At 40.3% G+C, this 20,287-nt stretch overlaps 1 protein-coding gene across 4 annotated transcripts in view; it reads right to left on the bottom strand.

Moving 5' to 3' along the window:
* GALNT7 (polypeptide N-acetylgalactosaminyltransferase 7) overlaps nucleotides 1-20,287 on the bottom strand; it is a 135,054-nt gene that overhangs the window by 112,892 nt on the left and 1,875 nt on the right. The window lies entirely within an intron of this gene.

The raw sequence follows: 20,287 nt of genomic DNA, 5'->3' as shown, positions 1-20,287 counted from the left end.
TAAACTAAATCAGGAATTTTTAGTTTATAAAGGTGACTGTCTCAGCAAGAATATGGCTGAAGTACAGAAAGTCATAATAGATGGGGGCGGGAGGGAAGATGCCTATCAAATTCAAAATTCTGAAATAAGGAGAATCCCTTGAAGCCAAAAGAAGGGCCTCCGTAGGCCTAACTGAATAATGTTACTTCATACAGAAACTGGTAAAGATATGCCAAATGCCATTATAATAATTATTCCCTTCTTTACCCTCAAATGTATAGTTTTTACTTGCTGCCCTCCCCCACAACACACACCTACACACAGTCCTCCCTCAGCCTGCCAAAGCCCTACTTTTGAAGATGAGCCCAAAAGTTAACTCCCCTCCACGGGCCTGCTCTTTTCTACTTTCCAGATACAATTCATTCTGGCTTACTAGTTAACATATAAACTTCCCATTCGCCTTGTGCCTCAACCGAGGTTGTCACTTCCCTGAGGACAAAGACTGCAGACTGTATCTTAGTCAGCTTCATATCCTCAAGGCGCAACGAAATGCAAGACACCTAAAAAGTCTAAGGAGTTTTTTTTTAATGAGTCACAGATACTAGAAATAAACTCAAGAAAGCCTCAAGGAAATGTATAACAGTTTCATAACGGGTTTCAAAAGGAAAGAAAGGAAAACCTAAGCTGTATCCTTAACCCATAAGGATAAAAGGATGAAAGTCCTGCTCTCCTGCATAAAAATAGCTCCAGTACGGGTATAAGACAGAGGATGAGGCTGGGCAGACCACTGTTCTACTTAGTATGCAAGTAAGTGGCACTTGGCAAAGAAAGTCTATTTCTGTCTATATTAAGAAGTCAGATCTGTATCGCATCCAGTCCAGATCTAACTAATTTTTCTCACAATACTATCTGGCCTCAAACCTTCCCACATGAACTTTCTAAAGGAAGACTCTATATCCAGTACTGTGTTGGCTATTAAACTATTGCTCTCAGCTCTAAACCCACTATATATACACACACACATATACATACATACATATATCATTTGTTATTTGTTTTCCTCCTCCTATATCCTGCTTTGTGGCCTGGAACTCCGCAAACATCTCTCCTTTGCCAACTGCCTCTGTTAGGCTCCACCAACAGGGGTCGCGAGAGAGACAGAAAGGCAGGCAGAACAGATTGATTCTTTGCTGCCAAAAGTTAAGGCATTTCGCCAGGGCAGCTGGAGTGCTTCTAGCCTCTAGCATTTATCCAGCCCAACTCCATTACAGATTCCTCCTAAAACAGCCTCATTATATTCTAGAGATGCAACAGGCAGCTGGCCAGGGTCCCACCATGCCACTCCCAGAGATCTGAACCCCAACTTGCTGGGCCTTCCCGTGAGCTTCTGAATTCTGACAATCCCAACCTCTTCTTTTTTTACCATGCGCTCACCCCTTGACCTGCCCTAGGGATGGCAGCTCTTTCAATCACTATTGCTGTGTTTCACTCTATATCCTGACTTTGCTTTTGCAATTCTCCAGGACATCTTGCCTACTGTGAGACCTACCTCTTTATGCTACTAAGCAAAACCACAAACTTTTGTTAACTCCTCCAAAGACCGATACCCCTTCGTGGTTCCCTGACCACCAACAGCAAAGGGGTCTGAGAGGGATTTTTTGGGAACACATCTTCATCAATCCTGAAAATTCTATACCTCTTCTGTCGTTCTGATAGTGGATAGAGAGTTCTGATGCAAAGAGTAGGGGTTGTTACAATTGTCGGGAAAAGAAAAAAAAAAAAAAAGACAAGTAACCACTGAATCTTTTATCAAATAAGTAAAGGAGGGAAAATTTTAATAATCTATGATTCAGTGTGGTATACAGTCCCTGAACATCTACAGCACTGTTTGGGGATAATGGGTGCACAAGAGAAACTTAAAACCTGGTCCTACTGATGTGAGTTTAGCAGATGAGTCTGAAGAGTCTTGGATCAACAATTAAGTGATGCAAAATAAATTTTGTGCTTGAGTTAGAAGACCAAACTTATACCAGATACCAAGACCATGCTAATTTTTCTAGGGAAGGATTTGGGTACAACTGAAAGTTGAGCTACAAGGGACTTTCACCTTTGCTTTCACAAAATCTTTTTTTTTTTTTTTTTGAGAGCGAGAGAGAGACTTTTACACACCTTATTCAAAAACTTACATGCTATTATGTTGTGGCAAAGACTTCTACACCTCCCGACATTCTTCCTCTCGTCTTATTAACCACTTCCCCTAACCTCTGACTTGAAGCTATGCAGGTGGCCACCTAGAGTAAGGACCGTTTCCAGCTTCCCTCAGAATGACCACCTTTTGGCCAATGGAATGTGGCTGAACGGGACATGTATCGATGGAGAGAAGGAAACAAACTCCCCTTTCAGTTTCTTTCCTTCCTACTGCTAGAATGTAGATAAGGTGGTGTAATCTCTGGCCACGCAGATGAGAACAGCTCTCTAGGAATAACAGAAGAACAAGGGAGGAGGCGCCTGGGTGGCACAGCGGTTAAGCGTCTGCCTTCGGCTCAGGGCAGGATCCCGGCGTTCTGGGATCAAGCCCCATGTCAGGCTCCTCCGCTGCGAGCCTGCTTCTTCCTCTCCCACTCTCCCTGCTTGTGTTCCCTCTCTTGCCAGCTGTCTCTCTGTCAAATAAATACATAAAATCTTTAAAAAAGAAAAAAAAAAAAAGAAGAAGGGAGAAGAGGCATGGATCCCTGGTGAGGTTACACAGGACTATGAAGAGTTGCCAGATCAGTTTGGCTCCTTACGTAAGGGGAGGGGGACATCTAACTTTTTGGATTTCTGTAATAGTCAAATCTATATTCTAATGGATGTAAACCCCGGGTATCTAGTTACCACCCCTTAAAATTCACAGACAGCCCACAAAACCAACTGATAACTGGACCTTTGGTTTGCCGTTTTCATATTTCCCCGAAGAAGTTTGGGGTGGTGGTAAGAAATCACCTGTTTCCCAGAAGGTACCATTCAAAGACTTCCAGAGGCATTTGGGCACATGAAATACGGAGTGAAAACAGTCAAGACAGATGATGTTAATTTTGTACACAGAAGCGCCTTGGAGCAAAGAAAGAATATCCATAATTACTACAGGGAGTTTCTAAAAGAAGGTGGTGCTTTCATTGCAAACTTTATTAGACTCATATTTTAAGAAGCATCACTCAATCTTGTCTATGCAGAAAAATTTATCCACATAACATATGTGACATGGCTTTGGTTTTATGTGTCTACAAAATATTTATAAAAGCATTTATTTGGTTTGGAGGACCTATTTTGATATTTTCATGATGTGAAAGGAGTTTCCAGTAACTAAAACATAATTTATGCACTGGACATCTATGTCCATATCAACAGCAACTTGATATGGGTTATACTTAAAACCATTTGCCTCGCAACCAAAGTCAAGGAACCACTTACGTTGGGATTCCCCGTATAAGAGAAATTCCTCAGTATAAATACTTGTCGGATTCACTGGGCTGCTAAGGCAATGGAGAAAGATATAGGTGACTGCAAAGGAGGGGTTGTTCTAAGAAACCTATTTTAGCTCCTCAGTAGGATTTTTCCACAGTTGTAAAATACTCACTGTGTCTGAGAATGTACAACAGAACTAAAGTCACTTTTGATAGAGCAAGATTAGTGAGTTGTGTCCTACTGGAAAGCAACACAGGGAGAAGGGCTGCCAATGTTAGTATCAGAGGATTCTGTGAGTTCAACTTTCAGGATTAAGAATGAATGCAGGTCTCAGTGGGGTTCATAACCAGCAGACAATGAGTATCTGTCAACTGAGCAAAGGCCACTAGAACTCCGATCTCTCTAGGACAATGGGACCAGAGGCTAATTAGCAGAGAACCAAGAACACTATAAAACTGGGCCTACCCTCAAGGAGCTTAAGACCAATGGGGAAAACAGCTATGTACTAAAGGGTATTACAGTCATTTATAGTCATGTCTCATAAGGAGGAACTTTTCTGCGATTGGAGATAGCCAAGCAGACTAAAGTACTTAAAGCTTCAGAGAGACAAAACCTGGATGGATCTTGAAGGATACTAAGATTTAGAGAGTTGGATGGGGACGTGCCAACCATGCACATGTAACTAACAGTCTAGCTGCAGAATTCAGCAAGTCCAGGCAGTTAGAGCCTTCCTCTGGAGGCAGGTGCGTCTATCCACAGACCACGAACCAGTAACGTCACCCAAATAGCTCCCTTACTCAGCTTATTCGGCTATTAGCCGACTGATCTCTCAGGATGGTAGAGTTCTTTACAGACTAATCACTGACCAGGTCAATCTGTGAGAGATGAGCTAAAAAAATCTTAAAATTTTATTTTCTGTAGGACTTTTCAGGGCTTTTAACATACTTATGTGCCCTGCGAATCTCTGAAGGGGTGATATAACATGCAACATTTCTCAACCTTATTGACCCAAGAACCCTTTTTAAAGTAACTCCCACCCTTGGTTCACAGAGCATGGTTGCATGGTTCGGGGGGGCGGGGGGTACAACTTGGTGGTACTGCATCCAGCCTGAGAGGGTGGGCTCTGCTGTCAGCCGGGGTTCAAAACTCCGGATCCATCACCTACAAAGCCAGGCGACAGGCAAGGCATTCAACTTCTCTAAGCCACAAATTTCCTCTTCTGTAAAATGTCAGAAGGTTAAATTGAGAATTTAAACACACCTAGCAGAGGGCATAGTAAGAATTCAATAAAAGTTCCTTACTAGTATTTGATGTTCAATCAATTTTCACACTCGAATTCTGCTCCCACAGTACGGACCTGTTATGTTACTATATACAAGTACAGACAAACAGAAGGTGGGTGCTTGAAATAAGATTCAAGGCAAACAAAAAGCCTTATCACTGCGCTGTGACGTGGGTTTCCTCCAACTACACAATGACTAAAAAGAAAGGGCATAATTTTCATTTTTAAATGTGAATATGGCACACAACATTTAAGAAAATCCAGGAGTGGCTCAGTTGAATCCGAAAGAAGAAAACTTGTTCTTCACAACACAGAGACAACAGCACCGAAGGTAACAAATGAAATTAAGAAAACAATGTATTTACCACACCTCATAATTAACCCAATGGCGGTGACTCGGATTTCTTAATACTTAACTCACCAAGCAGAAGTTTAAGAGCTTTGGAATGTTCTGCAACCACAACTCAACATTAAGCTGGGGACTAGGCTTCTGGGAAGAATAAGGAAGAGATAGCGAAAATAAGTAGCTTCGATGGTTTCTCTTCCAGTTCTGTTCTCCCTCAGATCACTTATTTTGCTCCATTTCATCAGTGGGTTAGCCAGAGGCACCCGAAACTTTTTTAAACAGCAAAACTTGGAATCAAACCGATGTTTTTTGTTTTTTTGTTTTTTTAAGGGGCAAGTGGGAATTTTGCAAATGCGGTATACACAACAACTCAGGATCTGTAGTTCCCAGCACACTGGTATTTCTGGGTTTTTTTCCTTCCTAATGTCCTCTTCCCTTAAACCATCTCCATGCTAAAAGGACCAGAGGTTAAAAGGTGAGTTTACAAGACAATGGAGGTCCTAAAGACAATATATAAATGAAAACGTTTCTACAATAAAATAAAAAAAGGCAATCCACAAAGTAGTATATATGTAGTCTAGGTCTACCCTTGAATTTGAGCAAGAAATACTCCAAACAGATCATAATTAGCTTTGAGTAAGATGGATTATAGGATTTTTAATTTATTTGCTTTTACTTTTTAATATTTTCTACAATGAATATATATTTATATTCAGAAAAAAAGTATATTTTAAAATATTTATTTGAGAGAGAGAGAGGGTGCACATGAGTGGGGGGCAGAGGGAGAACCCTTGAGCAGACTTCCTGCTGAACACAGAGCCCACCACAGGGCTCAATTCCAGGAGCCTGAGACCATGACCTGAGCCAAAAGCCAGGAGTCAGCCACTTAACCGACTGAAGCCACCCAGGCACCCCCCAAAAGAGTATATTTTAAAAGTAAATAAAAAATAGTATTTTCCTCTTTCCCTATTTTAGAACATTAGTTCCCTGAAGGACATAACTTTTAAGGCAAAAGTCGCAGTCTAGGAGAAGAGTCTCAGCCCCTTTTTTCTTCTAATTCAAAACAGTGTATTTATAACAAATTCACGTAAGTATTTTCATTCTTTTAAGTACTCTTGAAACTATGTACAAATTGTTCTACTCACCCAAGAAGGAAGGGAAAGAAGGGGAAACAACAGGGGTAAAACTGCAAGTCAAATGCTTTCCTAGGAGCTCTGGTGTAACCTCACCCTAATGCAAACGCAGGAACAGTGCCTGGTCTCCTTTACAGATGAGGGAAAAGAGGCTCAGGGAAGTCAAGTCACTAGGCCAAGCTCACTGAAGCTATTAACAGTGTCACAGGGTTTAAGCTCATGTCAGAGTCCATGTGGACTTTGACTACACTAGACCTTTACTCTCCTGTGCTTTTATTTTTAATCCACCTTGTTCTTGAGGAGCTCCATGCCGCACAGTCAGTAATTTTAAACATCAATAATATTTCCCCAGGATATTTAGTTATTTACGGGGATTACTATTCATAGTTATCAACCCGATTTTTTTTTAAAAGAAAAAAACACGTATGTGGTTTAAATTCCTGTCTTTCCTACTCCCAACACAAACGATCGGCCTAAACCTTGACCTTGTACCATACGAGGCTCTTCCTCCTTTTAGACGGCACACCTTCCCTTCCCCCCACACCTTACAGCTCAAACTCCCTGCCCTTCCTCCTAACCAATACCATAATCAACTTGAATGTACCTTCCTAGGAATCTTTACTAATTATGGACTTATTTAGGTTTTTCAAAATCTCAATGAGACAGTGACGAGAAAACACCACTAAAATATCCAGATTATTCCAAAACCATGAAGTTGCTGAATCTCTCAAACCTAAACCGAGTTTCCATCTCATACTTGACTAGCGGCCATTTACATACCAACAAAAACTGTGACAGTTCACAAAACAGCAAAATCGAAGATGGGGAGGCTCTAAGACTTCCACGAGGAAACAAAAACCTTTCCCAGCAGCAGAGATTCCTGATAACTGGCCTACAGGATGAAATTCTACATTGAGTATTCCTGAACAGTAGCTTGGGCTAGCTATCCAGTGCATTTTAATTCATTACACTGCCCGAGACAGGAAGCACTGAACTGTAGTACCTGTATTCTTGAAAGATAGAGGAGTTCCCTCAGTGAAGAAACTGTAGTAATCCAAATCCTAGAGGATATTAGCTTCCCCTCCCCTAAAGGAATTTTTCCATTCTTCTTTTTGAGACTCATTCATCTTCACTCCTAGCAATAAATTAACATGTAAGAGACATTGTCCTTTCAAGATTCCAGGGACCACTAAGTGTACCATTCACTCTTTAAACGTATGTAATGAAGGCAGGCACAGCGCTACACGCTTCCACAGAACGGCGAGGAGAATTCACCCCATCTACGTCGTCCTTGGGCAAGGCAGAGGTGATTTCCACGTGATGATGAGCAGACCCAAACACAACAAATTTCTCCTGTTTCTGCTTCACCACAAACCAGCTAAAGCATGACAGTTTGGGTTAGGTTTACTGTTCTACTTTTTTGAGTGTCAATCATCTATCACAAATGACTTTAGATGTTTTATTTTGGATATCCCAAGCGTACAACTATGAGTATCAGTGCTGGCCCATGAATTTAGGAAACAAACAAATCAAATCTAGATCTAAATGGAAGGCACTAGAAATAAATCAGGAACCTGACTAAATAAGGCACTGTATATTTTCTGATTTTTTTTTTTTAACCACTTCAACTCTGACAAATGGACCAGTGTCTATAGTCACCTGATGAGAGATGGAAGGAATGGAAAGGAGATTGAAACTTCAACTTTCGCAACAGTAGCATTTCAAAATCTCAACATCACTGTGCTAGATCTTTTTTCCCCAAAAACATTATCAGAAAAATGCTCCACAGAATATTTTAAGTTTGATTTGATTTTCATCACTGCATATGGGAGGCAATTTTAAATTAAGCCCATGCCGACCAAGGAAAATCTGCAGTCTCCGACAGAAAGCAGTCTCCTGCAACAAAACCAAAACTCATTTTTCTTCCATTCCTAGTCAGTATTCACAGGATGTGACACCTTCTTAGAGCATTTTGTTAAAGAGAGACGTGTAAGAGGAGTTGTGGGTAGGGGTGTAGAGAGATTACAGAGAGAGCACAAAGTTCTTTTAAAAAGTTTCTTTTATCTCTATTTTAGAAATGAAAAATTTTTTTTTCATTGGTGCTGACTCACTGCAAGAGTTACAGGTATGATAAAGGACTGTGAAGGTTTAGTTGTCTTTAATGAAAAAGAATGGGGTATATTCAGAAAACACGAAAATTAGGAGTGAGCTGCTGGCTTCATCATTCCGGAGGCAACGCACTGCGTGCCCAGATAGCAGGCTGGGTTTTTCCAGCTACCCTGAGGTCAATAAAATACAGGGCTGACCTTTCTGACCTCAAAGGAATCATTCTCACATTTAGCACCCACTGGGACCCAAAGAAACTGACCAACTGCTCAACAAATGTCTCACAATCAACAAAAGGAATCCTATGTCCCAAGGGAGAAAAAAAAAATAGATTTGTTATTTTCATGAAGATTTGAAAATAGTAGGAAAGTTATCACGATTCGTTAAAAAAACAATACTGAATATATATATTGCTTTTACTGGTACCTTAAGTATCTGATATTTTATACTAGAAACCTATTCCTTAATTTCCACTTACGATTTCCTTTTACTCTTTCTTCATTTCATCAGCCCTTCTGAGTCATAAATCGTTGCACAAAACATACTTGCTTTTAAACACAAGCACCTGTTATTTAAGCTAGAGAAGTAGATGCAAATGAGGACATGTTTCAAGCCGTTCACTTTATCTTCAGGAAGTGATTTTTGCCAACGTATAATAACGATTTTAACATTTACTTTTCTCTTGGTGTTACCAGTTAATGGAGCAGAGGTCAAGGATGATACCCGCCTCTTATGAAACATGATTGTTCCACGGTGAAACTATTTATTAGACTCTCTGGCTGAGATTTTCTTTAGGTTAGTTACAGGTATGGGCTGCTCGGGTAAAAGTGGCTGGCACTCTTCTTGCCATGGCAACACGGAAAGTGAAATGAAGCCCAGTTCATTAAAACCTTCCTCCGACTTCCAAGAGGACGCTGAAAAAAAAAAAAATCTGAGAATACCCATGTAGTACAGACATATTTTGACCCATACTTTAGATGCCAGTTCTTTTCTTAAGCTAAGAAAAGAGCAGGACCTGGGAAGAGGTGTGGTTTGGGGCTCTATTACCTTTGCAGGTTTGATAGCACTCTTCAAAATTTTCAGTTAGCAACTGTGATCACATGTACACTACATTTATTTTAAAATAGAAGTTATGTGTGCCATGGTTTGCAGCCTAAATGTTAACTACAAAAAAAAAAAAAAAAAAGGAATAGTTATCCTAATTTCATACAGAAAATGTATTTCTTTAAAATACCAAGGCATTTAGAAATCACCGTATTTAGCACATTTTTAGAAGAGAGAATTTCAGAAAACTATTTGCTAGAAGTAGTTTTCTCTTTGCCACCCACCAGGATCTCCCTGAACTGTAAGCAAATTTATTTTAAATGACCACCACAATGCAACACTCTCCTCCAACCTTCTTTTACGAACAGTGGACTTCCAATTTCCTCTGAGACCATCGCTGAGAGCAGCAGTAAATGAAACCACATGCCTATATTTCTGCATTCCACCAGTCCTTTGCTTAAATGTTAAGATGTAATTATATATTTTAAATGATCAAAATTTCCAGTTTTGACAGTGATCTTTTAGCTTCAACTAAACACTCAACAATAGTAGAAAAATCTGCATGTGCAAAGTAGTAAGATTTCAGTCATTTCCATTCCATTACTCTAAAAAGCACTTTGTAGTCATTTATTCCGTACCATAATTGAGAGCTTATTTGCCAAAAATCTAATGGATTTTTTTATTCATTTTAAATCACCCTGGCAAGAGTTAGCAGACTTTTGAACAGGAGGTTTTAAATGCTTTCTCTCAAAAGAAAAAACGTAAAACCCTACAAACAGATTGTAAAGGTAACAAATACTGACTTACGTGGAAGACACCTTACTGTATTAGAGATTAAAAGACTAATCCTGTCGGATTAAATTTTAAGAAGCATAATGATTAGGGGCGCCTGGGTGGCGCAGTCCTTAAGCGTCTGCCTTCGGCTCAGGGCGTGATCCCTGCGTTCTGGGATCGAGCCCCACATTGGGCTCCTCTGCTAGGAGCCTGCTTCTTCCACTCCCACTCCCCCTGCTTGTGTTCCCTCTCTCGCTGGCTGTCTCTGTCAAATAAATAAATAAAATCTTTAAAAAAAAAAGAAAAAAGAAGCATAATGATTAAATTGTCTAATAAGAATTGCATAGCAAAATATTCAATTGCCAGAGGAAATATTGGGGGAAAAGTTTTGGATTTAAGTCCTCCCAAGTAAGATTAATTGAAACCTATACCTAATGAGCCAACTATTTTAGAAAACATCTTAAGACAAGTTTGGAAATGGCTATATAAAGTGAATCTTCGATTTCATCAGTACATGGGCTGTTATTAACAAAAAATCCCAGCTGGTATGATATATTGTGTGGCAAATTTTTCTAGGCAAATATCTCCCAACACAAATATGTACTTGTCATAGCTGCATTTAACAGTCAAGCAAATAAAAATTTAATTGATACAACCCTATTAGATTTTTCCTGAGTCCTTTTTGAAATGTTTATACAATTGACTAATAAACTACATAGCTCTCTAGAAATGGAATCGACATATCCTCCTCCTTCACAGTTTTCTGTATCTGAACGTCTCCATCTTTCTCTTACCTATCGTATCTGTCTTTGATCTAGTCTGGCAAAACCAAACTTACATGACTCACTTAAGTACACTGATCATTTCTGGGTTTTTTTCCCAAGGGTTTTAAGGGAACTATTTTTCCAAAAACTGATGTTAATAAAATGCATATGAAATATTTACTTTAAGTTCAACAGAATAAAATTACTTAAAATGCAGAAGTGCTAACAAATAAAGAACCTCTACAGCACTTCAAATATCATGACTTAAGGACTATTTTTTATAACGTATATTGTACTTTATTCTATGTTTTTTCTATTCAGCTTTTTTAGAGCATTTAAAAAAAGAAATTCTCAGAAGCATAAAGATATTATATTGCTATTATGAGATTACTTCAATAAGTGTTAATTCTTAAAATTCTAAGAAACTGTTCAAAAGTGTCTCTTATACTACATGGAGAACCTGAGACTCCAGTCTCACTGCAATAGCTAGCTGGCCTCAATGGCTTCGTTTGAAATCAAGGGTTCCAGCTGGAGGAGTTAGCCATTCACACAGTTGTAAAAGCTATTTGCAAACCTGGCTCACATCAGAGTATCTTACCACTGTGTGTGTGTTGTTTCTATTAAAAGGAAAATCAAGAGTCAAAGGATAATTACAGATGGTCAAAAAAATAGAAATTCTGGCACACCCACCTTCTCATAAAAGTGATTTTAAAAAAAAAAAAGCTTTGGCAATTTCTCAGTTAATGTCTATTAAGACTTACTCTTTTTTTTAAGAATTTTTATTTTATTTAAATGCAATTAACAGTGTATTATTAGTTTCAGAGGTAGAATTCAGTGATTCATCAGCTGTACAGAACACCCAGTGCTCTTTACTCTTTAACACCAATTCTTCTTATAAGGTGTACACATTACCAGTGAGTACGTAGTAGTTTTCAAAGTACTTCAATACTGAAGTGCTAACACATATTGTAAAATATTTTATAAAGAACTACAAATGCTAAAATTATGTTTAAGCCAGATAATCATTAAGCATCTAAGTTTACTATTAAAGAAAAGTAGCATACCTCTTGAGGCCCATGTATTCTTAAACCCAGGGACTCAATAAGAGATTAAAGATTAAAAATGATTAGGTCATTTATTTTATTCTCATATAGAACTGCTCCCAAAAGTATGTGATTTAATTTTAATTCATCCAGTTTAAAATATCCTTGGTAATAACAAATTCCAATTGCTTTGCTTGGAAGCCTATTAGCAGACTAGTTGGTATTGAGATAATACTGCAGTTAATTGTACCTTCTAGATTTGGGAAACCGGGCTGCTCTGCAGCAATTCTATAAACCTAATTAGATAATGCAAAGTTAATTTTTCCCCTCAAGTTTCAGAGTACCAGTTCCTATAGTCAGTGAACTGAATCAGGTCTCCCTGTTGGCATGTTTAAATGTTTCTCAGGAGTAACGCTTTAAAATGCTACCAAGCCCAGAAGGGAATTTATAATGGAGCAGAAAGGAGAACACTTCTCATTTTGAAATATTCAGGATGCTTAGCAAAAGGAAGCAATCGGAAGGTAGTCCTTCCCTCTCCAAAACAGACTTAAGCCCTGGAGAACTGCTGTTCCCGTTGCCTCAGCATTGCTTGCAAGATCCCAGGACTGAGCTTGAATGAAACTCGAATGAGCTCGAATGAAGCGGACCCCACTGTAAAAAACCAACATTACCTGAAATGCTGAGCAGACAATTTTGCTATTCTGTTTCTCCCTGTAATTACTCATCAGGCAAGTTAACGTGTTAAAGACTAAAAACTGCCTAATATTCCGTGGATAAAGTTTCTTTTCCAACCTCAAATATTAAAATGTTGTTCTGGGACGCCTGGATGGCTCAGTTGATTAAACGACTGCCTTCGGCTCAGATTGTGATCCTGGAGTCCCTGGATCAAGTCCCACATCGGGCTCCCTGCCCAGCAGGGTGTCTGCTTCTCTCTCTGACCCTCTCCCCTCTCATGCTCTCTCTCGTTCTCATAAATAAATAAATAAATAAATAAAATAATCGATCTTTAAAATGTTGTTCTGGTTACAGCTTCTTATAAGTTACTGGATTTCAGATGAAAAGAGCGCAGAAAATGCCTGCTATGCATTATAATTGTAATATAATGTGTATAGCATATGAAGCATATATTACTACAACCACATGATTATGGCTTAGCTTTATATATATATATGTACAGATGTGTCTATATACAGACATGGAGGGGAGGGTGTAGAGAGGCACCTAATTAAGCTAGAATAGATAGAATCCAAAATGTGTTAAGTTCGCCTTTGATAGTTAAGTTCTCCAATAAAACCCTTCCTCTTCTTTTAGTATTTTCCATCTAGTGAAGGTGATTATTCACCGCTTGAACTTCTTTTTCTTCGAGCCGGTTCCCCTGGGTCATCACATCTACTGCGATGCCAGCGAAGATGCCACCGTAGCCCCTCCCTGGCCCCAGGTACCACGGGTTAGTTTTGCAGGCAGGTAAGCGTGGTTCTACAGCCACTTTCTAAATCCCTAGTGGGGATCAATTCCTGCTCAAATGCTGCGATATTCAACATTGCTGATGGTCCTGCCCTTAAATTATCTTTGCCAAGGTTTTCTACAGGGCGATATTCTCTAAATCTTCTACACCTGCCTATGCCTTCTTTCATCTCTCCCCGCTCCCGGTACCTGAAAGAAGGCATTTCCAGCTTTCTTTTTTCCTACCCACATTTTTCTCCTCTATCCACACAAAGTCTCTCCATTTACCAATCCAGTGCTCAAGCTTCACAGTCCTGCCAGTGATGTGCACACTTCACATCCAGTATGGATCCTGTCCTGAGCTCCAACTACCCAGCAAACACTATCTAGAAAATACTACATGCCGCCCTCCCCCCAAAAATACTACATGCCCAAACCAAACCAATGTTTTGTTTGACAGCCCTCAAATCTACCCACCCTCCAGACCAGCACTTCTCAAAGTGTGATCCCTGGACGGGCAACCCGGCAACTAGGTACGAATGCAAATTCTGTGCCCCACGTCAGACCTACATCAGAGATTCTAGGCATGAGGCTGGAGTACTTTGTTTCCACACACCCTCTAGGTGATTGTGAGGCCAAATGAAGTTTGGGAACTACCGCTTTAGACAGTTCTGTTCCTTCTAAGGTATCAGCATATTCCCTTTCCAGTTCCATCCAGAGGGTTCCTCCACCTACCAGCTAACCAGCTGATTTTACTTTCATAATCTCTCTCTCCTCATATTCATTGTCTTGGTCCCTCTCCTCGCTTTTAGGCCTTATCACATCCTAGGAGAGAGACATTTTTCTCCTCACTGAAATCCAGCCTGCACTGTTTCCAGAGGATTCCTGATAGCCCAGCTCTGGCCATTCACAGTATTCAATCTTTCAGGGTTCAGACTCTCTTTCTAGGGTTCTCTCTCCCCTTCTTCCACTCCCCAATCCCATTTTCCAGCCATGCAGTCCCCGGGATTTGCTGTCATCTTTCATGCCTTTGCACATACCTTTCCTCTGTCCTCACACACTCATCCCTCCAACATGCCCTTTCTAAAGAGCTGACAGCACCCAGGCCTTACAGACTAGATGCTGCCTTCTCTGTGATCCCACAGGACCCAGTGGACTTAGCTAATATAGTTCTTGCCTCACCACTAACAACAGGTCACCAAAAAAAATATCTTTACTCATTTTGTTTATCTTGGACCATACGTAGAGGACTACGCAATTTTATCATCCAACCCAGGGCCCCGTTTACATCTGCAAGCTTATCAAGTACTGTACTCCCTCCAAACTCACCATGCTCTAGTCATACTGGCCGTCTACTTCTCAAACATTAAAGCCTCGTTCCAACTCAGGGGCTTTGCACTTCCTGTTCCCTCTGCCTGGAATGTTTTTCCTTCAGAACTGCATTACAGCCTTATACTCACTCTTTGAGACTCGGCTCAGCCACCGCCCCCTTGAACTTCCCTGCAAGGTCCCCACTGCCCCTTTCTCCTTCATGTTATCCTGTACTGTCTTCAGTGTTTCTGTTTGAAATTACCTCTCTACTGTCGCTATTCCCCCGTTCAACGTAGTCCACTTGAGCACGTCTATCTTGTTAAAATCTACAGTGCTTGCTCAGAGCATAGCTCAAGTCCAAATACAGGAGACTGAATCTGGCTCTACCACTTACTAAGTAAATGATCTCCAGCAAAGAGTTCACCTGACTCCATGGTCTCATCTATAAAGTGACAATTACATCAGACATGCATTAGAGGGTTGCTGGTACAATTAAACAACATAATACACAAAGAATTCTTACCTGGCACAAATGAGCAAGGTATGTTATCTATTGTAGGTTATCTGCTATCATTACTATTATTATTTACTCCTCTATAATATTCCAGTGCCTAGAGCAATGGATGGTACTTAGTAGACACTCAATAAATATTTGAGATACTTGAGTGAATTAGTGAATCAAGAGTTGATGAAGAATGGATGTCACCACACCCTCAACTCTACTCCAGAAGCTTCCAAAAAGCTTCCGTAAGGGCTGACTTAATAAAACCCCAACCCAGTTCCTTGGCCTACCGTTTAATTCCCTTCAAAATGGGACCCAAACTTACTTTCCCAATCTTAATTTCCATCACTTTGCTCTAGTAAAAAAAAGTCTTTTTTCTGGTTTCACCATATTCTTTTACTGTAGAATGTTCTTCCCTGCATCCCTCTCCAATCCCTCGGATACTCCAGGTCTAGCCAAATGTCATGCTCTTGCCTCTGAACCTCCACTTCCTACAGCTGTTCAAGAACCTCCTTTTTAGATGTGCCTGGGTGGCTCAGTGGGTTAAGAGTCTGCCTTTGGCTCAGGTCATGATCCCAGGGTCCTGGGATGGAGCCCTGCTCAGCAGGGAGTCTGCTTCTCACTCTGCCCCTGCTCATGCTCTCTCTCGCTCTGTCCCTCAAGTAATTAAATAAAATCTAAAACAAAACACAAAAACAAAAAACCCCTCCTTTTTACAACCGTTCCATAGTCACACAGATCATCTCACTTACGAGAGGAGATCCGAGTCTGTGTGCTTGCCATCTCTGCATCTTCAGTGCCCAGCCCAGGGCCTTGCATACATTTTGAGCAAACAGAAGGCTGGAGGTTGGGAGGTACCATAAAAAGGCCCAACCTTATATATCAAAAGAAAACTGCCATTATTATGGACGCAACACCCACTGTGCAGTTACTAGGTTGAGACTTGAGTAACATCTTTATTATGTCAACACTTTTTCTTTTAATCTCTTCCACTGTCCAGTAGGGCATCTCCAATGCCTAGAGCCACGGATAGCATGTAGTAAACACTCAAATATTTGACACTTGTTGAGTAAATGACTCATGCTTTTAATAAAAATATATCTCCCAATTCTTACAAAGAATTCTGTCCACATTAAGGCATATTTCACCCTCTTACCCTTTCCCCTCTTCCACCGTACAAAACCCAACCATAAAAACATTCCTTTAGTAGACTCAAGCTACGTCCATTTTATTCTAGAGATTGTAAATTCTTTTTTTTTTTTTTAAAGATTTTATTTATTTATTTGACAGAGAGAGACAGCCAGCGAGAGAGGGAACACAGCAGGGGGAGTGGGAGAGGAAGAAGCAGGCTCATAGCAGAGGAGCCCGATGTGGGACTCGATCCAGGTACGCCAGGATCACGCCCTGAGCCGAAGGCAGACGCTTTAACGACTGTGCCACCCAGGCGCCCCCTAGAGATTGTAAATTCTTAGTTTAACCACTTCTCTCCTGTCAGCTTGTACATTCATTCTTCAGGAATGAAAATTAGAACTCGAAACACGAACAAAGACAATGATCTAGGTTGAAGTCAGATCATCGCAATCATTTTCCTACATTCAAGAGCCACTCAAATCTTGCTGACCAACTCTTTTTTTAGAACTCTGGAGTTAGAATTTACAAATACTCTGTTTACAAATGGTCCACGCTCAGAATTCTGATTTTCACTCACGTTGCATTATTTTCTCCCTCCTTCCTTCTCCAATAGAAGATTGACTGATCTAACGCAGTTTATACTAAAACCAAATTGTTGCAGCCCACACCTTCTCTCCCATTCCATGCGGCCAGCCTCAATCACAAAACAGTTATCCAAATTCAACCCTAACAGTTCTCATTGCTTCCTTACGAGTAATTGTGCACTCCCTGAATGGCTCTTCTCCACCTTCTCCACCTACTGATTTGGCTCTTGACAAAACATGCTGTGACAGCTCTCACTGTTTCCTTACATTGCTACTGGATTAAGGAAGAACGGGAGGAACCCAGGCCACGGGAGTACTGCATCTCTTCAACGAGGATGAGATCCCTTTATAGCGAGGGCTTTTACTTGAGATATTCTTGGTATTCTCCAATGGGGTCTTCCTGGGAGGGAGGCAAAGAGGTGTGGGTTGTAACAGGATTGATGCCTGACCTTTGACCACTGGATGGGCAACACTTGCACAAAATCTACAGATTTAGAATTCTTAGGAATGTCTGCATTTCTAGGGTGTCTGGACCTAAGGGGGAGACATGAATGAATGGTTCCAGCATCCTCGTGGATAGGGGAGATACTCCAAGAGCGACTCCAAGAAACATTAAATCCTGCCTTCCAAGGACTCAGTCAGTGGTTTACAGTGAAATGAGAAAGCTTCTGAGTCTCACCCCCCAAAAGAGCACATGTACATAGAAGTCTGCATTCATTTCAGGAGGTCTATAACACCCAGAGTTCGTAGAATTGGGAGTTTTTCATTACAGGTGTGAGGGAGGACAGCAAAATAGAACAAGAACAAATCCGGAGATATTTCAACTGGGGAAGTAAGACAACAGTGACCACTTAAGACACTACACTTTTGCTAAGTGATAGCTCTATTCCTAATATCAATGGAGCTTCCATTTGAAAAAAAAGTCTTAAGGTCAAGGGTGGAGTCTTTCAGGGTGCAATCAATCATCACAGAGATAAAAGGGTCTGGTAAGGTGGAACTTGGCTGTGACAGGGTAATCAATTCCGTCACTCAGCCTCATTTAAGCAATATTCCTTTCCATGGGTCTTAGCTTGCTTATCACTTAAAACCTCTCTGCCTAGGACGGATTCCTGAATTAGCCCTGCTCTGTATGCTCTAAACCTAAGTGGCATTAATGGTTTGACTAAGGCAGCATTTGCATATACAAAGAATCGTCCATTTACCAGCAGCTTCTCATCAGTCCTGGATTAGCCGTAATAAAACCATTGAAGATCTCTCAACATTTCCATTACAAACCTTCATTGTCAGGAGTTTATGGTTCTATTTTAAACTCAAGGCTAAAACTTGGGATGTATGGCCTAGGAAATACTATAATTTATTTAATTAAAGGAACTTTCTGCACTTCGCAAGTACTAAACAGATGGTCTTAATAAATGCTGACCTGAAAACATCCAGAGAACAAAGCCTAAAAAAGCCTTCCCATAACCATAAAATTGGACATAAAAATGTATGAATGTTTGTCTTCAGAATTTTCAATGTGACAAATAATCCATCATCCTAAATCTCCTGACACCTTCTCCACTCCCACATCCAACCAACTAGTCCTGATATCTTTGCATCTTTAATAGTTCTTGAATCAATTCTTCACTTCCACTGTCACCCTCCCCATCCAAGCAACATCAGGTCCCACCTGAACTATCATAACCTCCAACAGGACTCCTACTCTCTGCTCTTGCTCTAAATCAATTACTTCCTGCAGGCAATCAGAATGATCCTTCCAAAACACAAATCTAATCAAGTCTCCCCTACCTAAAAATCCTTCAGCGGTTTCCTGCTGCTCTAAAGACCTCATCTCTAGCATGGCCTATAAGACCCATACTATGTTTACAACCCCGCTCCACCTCTCATTCTCCATGTTCTAATTATATTGGTCTTCTTCCAGTTCCTCAGTTCACCATACTACCTCCTACCTCAGGACCTTTCCACATACTTCTCCCTCTCAGGAGTGCCTTCCCCCCACATCCAGATCAACAACTACCTGTATTCAAATCTTCAGATTTCAACTCACTAAGTCATTTCTTCAGGTAAGACTTTTATGACCAAATTCCTGTTTCTTATCCCCTATGGCTTTTCTTCACAGCATGTAGCATAACTTATTTGCAGATTTGTGGAGTTTTGATTAATGTGGGGTGCTTTTTCCCCCACAAAGCTGTAAGATCCAGGGTTAGTGGTAAGGAGTATTTCCTCAATAACTAGCATTAATACATAGTAGGCACTCAAAAATGTTTGTTGAGTCAATCACATCATATACAACAGAGTACAATTTGAACGGTAAGACCATCTTTCACATCATTTACCTCAGAAAAACAGTAAAAGGCCCTGAATGAGGAAGGAGATAAGAAATGCGTTTCTCATCTTGACCATGGGTAATGGGCTTTGTAAAAGTGACCTCCACAGCTGGGCAGATATAAAGAAGTAGTCCTGGTTTAAAAAAAAAAAAGAAAAAAGAAAAAGAAAAAGACCAGGTTGCTACAGCCTTTATTTCCTGGGACACTGAAGTACAAGACAAACAGTGGCACAGGGTGGAGCCCCAAGTACAAGCTTGCCAGAGGAGAGGCAGAACCTTTATTTGGTAGATTGTTCTAGCCTATTTCAAGCCATTTACAGAGATTTATGGGGAATCCAAAAAAGCCCACAGGTGGATCAGCATTGAAGAGGCAGGTGTCTCACAGTGGGGGGAGGTGTCCGCAATCATAATCAAAGGAAAAGAACTAGAAGGCAGAAGGGAAACTCAGGAGTCAGGATCTGCGTGCTGGTCAGAACCTTCCCTAAAGGAAATGTTCTTCTAGTGCCAGATCTCAGAAGTTCTTAGGAGAGTTTTTAATAAAAGGAGGCAAAAGTCCCTTATTTATGCCCGTAATGATTCATAAGCTATGCCTTAAATTGCTTAGGTAACATTTGCCTGTAAAATTAATAAAAGGCTTTGGTTTTCCTGATACATAAGCATTCTTGTCAGTGTTAATTACATTTAAAAGTCTTAAAAATCTAGCTTCTGTCTTTGGCAAATGACAGAAATCACAGTGGACCCAATGACAAACTATCAAATAAGTTGGACCAAAAAAAAAAAAAAAAAAAATCAAGATACCACCACCTGCTACTGAATGACTAGCCTTGTGGCTGGGTAACTATTATATATCCACTTTAATAAGGTATTTCAAAAGAGATGAGCATTGGTGCGGATGTTTCACCCGCTCTTTAAAAGACTCGTCATGTGAACTACAGGACATTCTGAATATGGCTAGTTTTGTCAGACTTTCCTCAGTTTCTCTCCCAGAAAATGGGGTTTTAACATTTCTAGCTGTGACTTAAAGCTCTTGATCGCAATATTCAGTTATCCTTCGTCCATCATTTTGAAAGCAAAA

Source organism: Ursus arctos, unplaced genomic scaffold (assembly GCF_023065955.2).
Source record: "Ursus arctos isolate Adak ecotype North America unplaced genomic scaffold, UrsArc2.0 scaffold_11, whole genome shotgun sequence".
Taxonomy (NCBI): domain Eukaryota; kingdom Metazoa; phylum Chordata; class Mammalia; order Carnivora; family Ursidae; genus Ursus; species Ursus arctos.
Note: the sequence above shows the minus strand (reverse complement) of the source record. Positions and strands in the feature narration are given on the sequence as shown.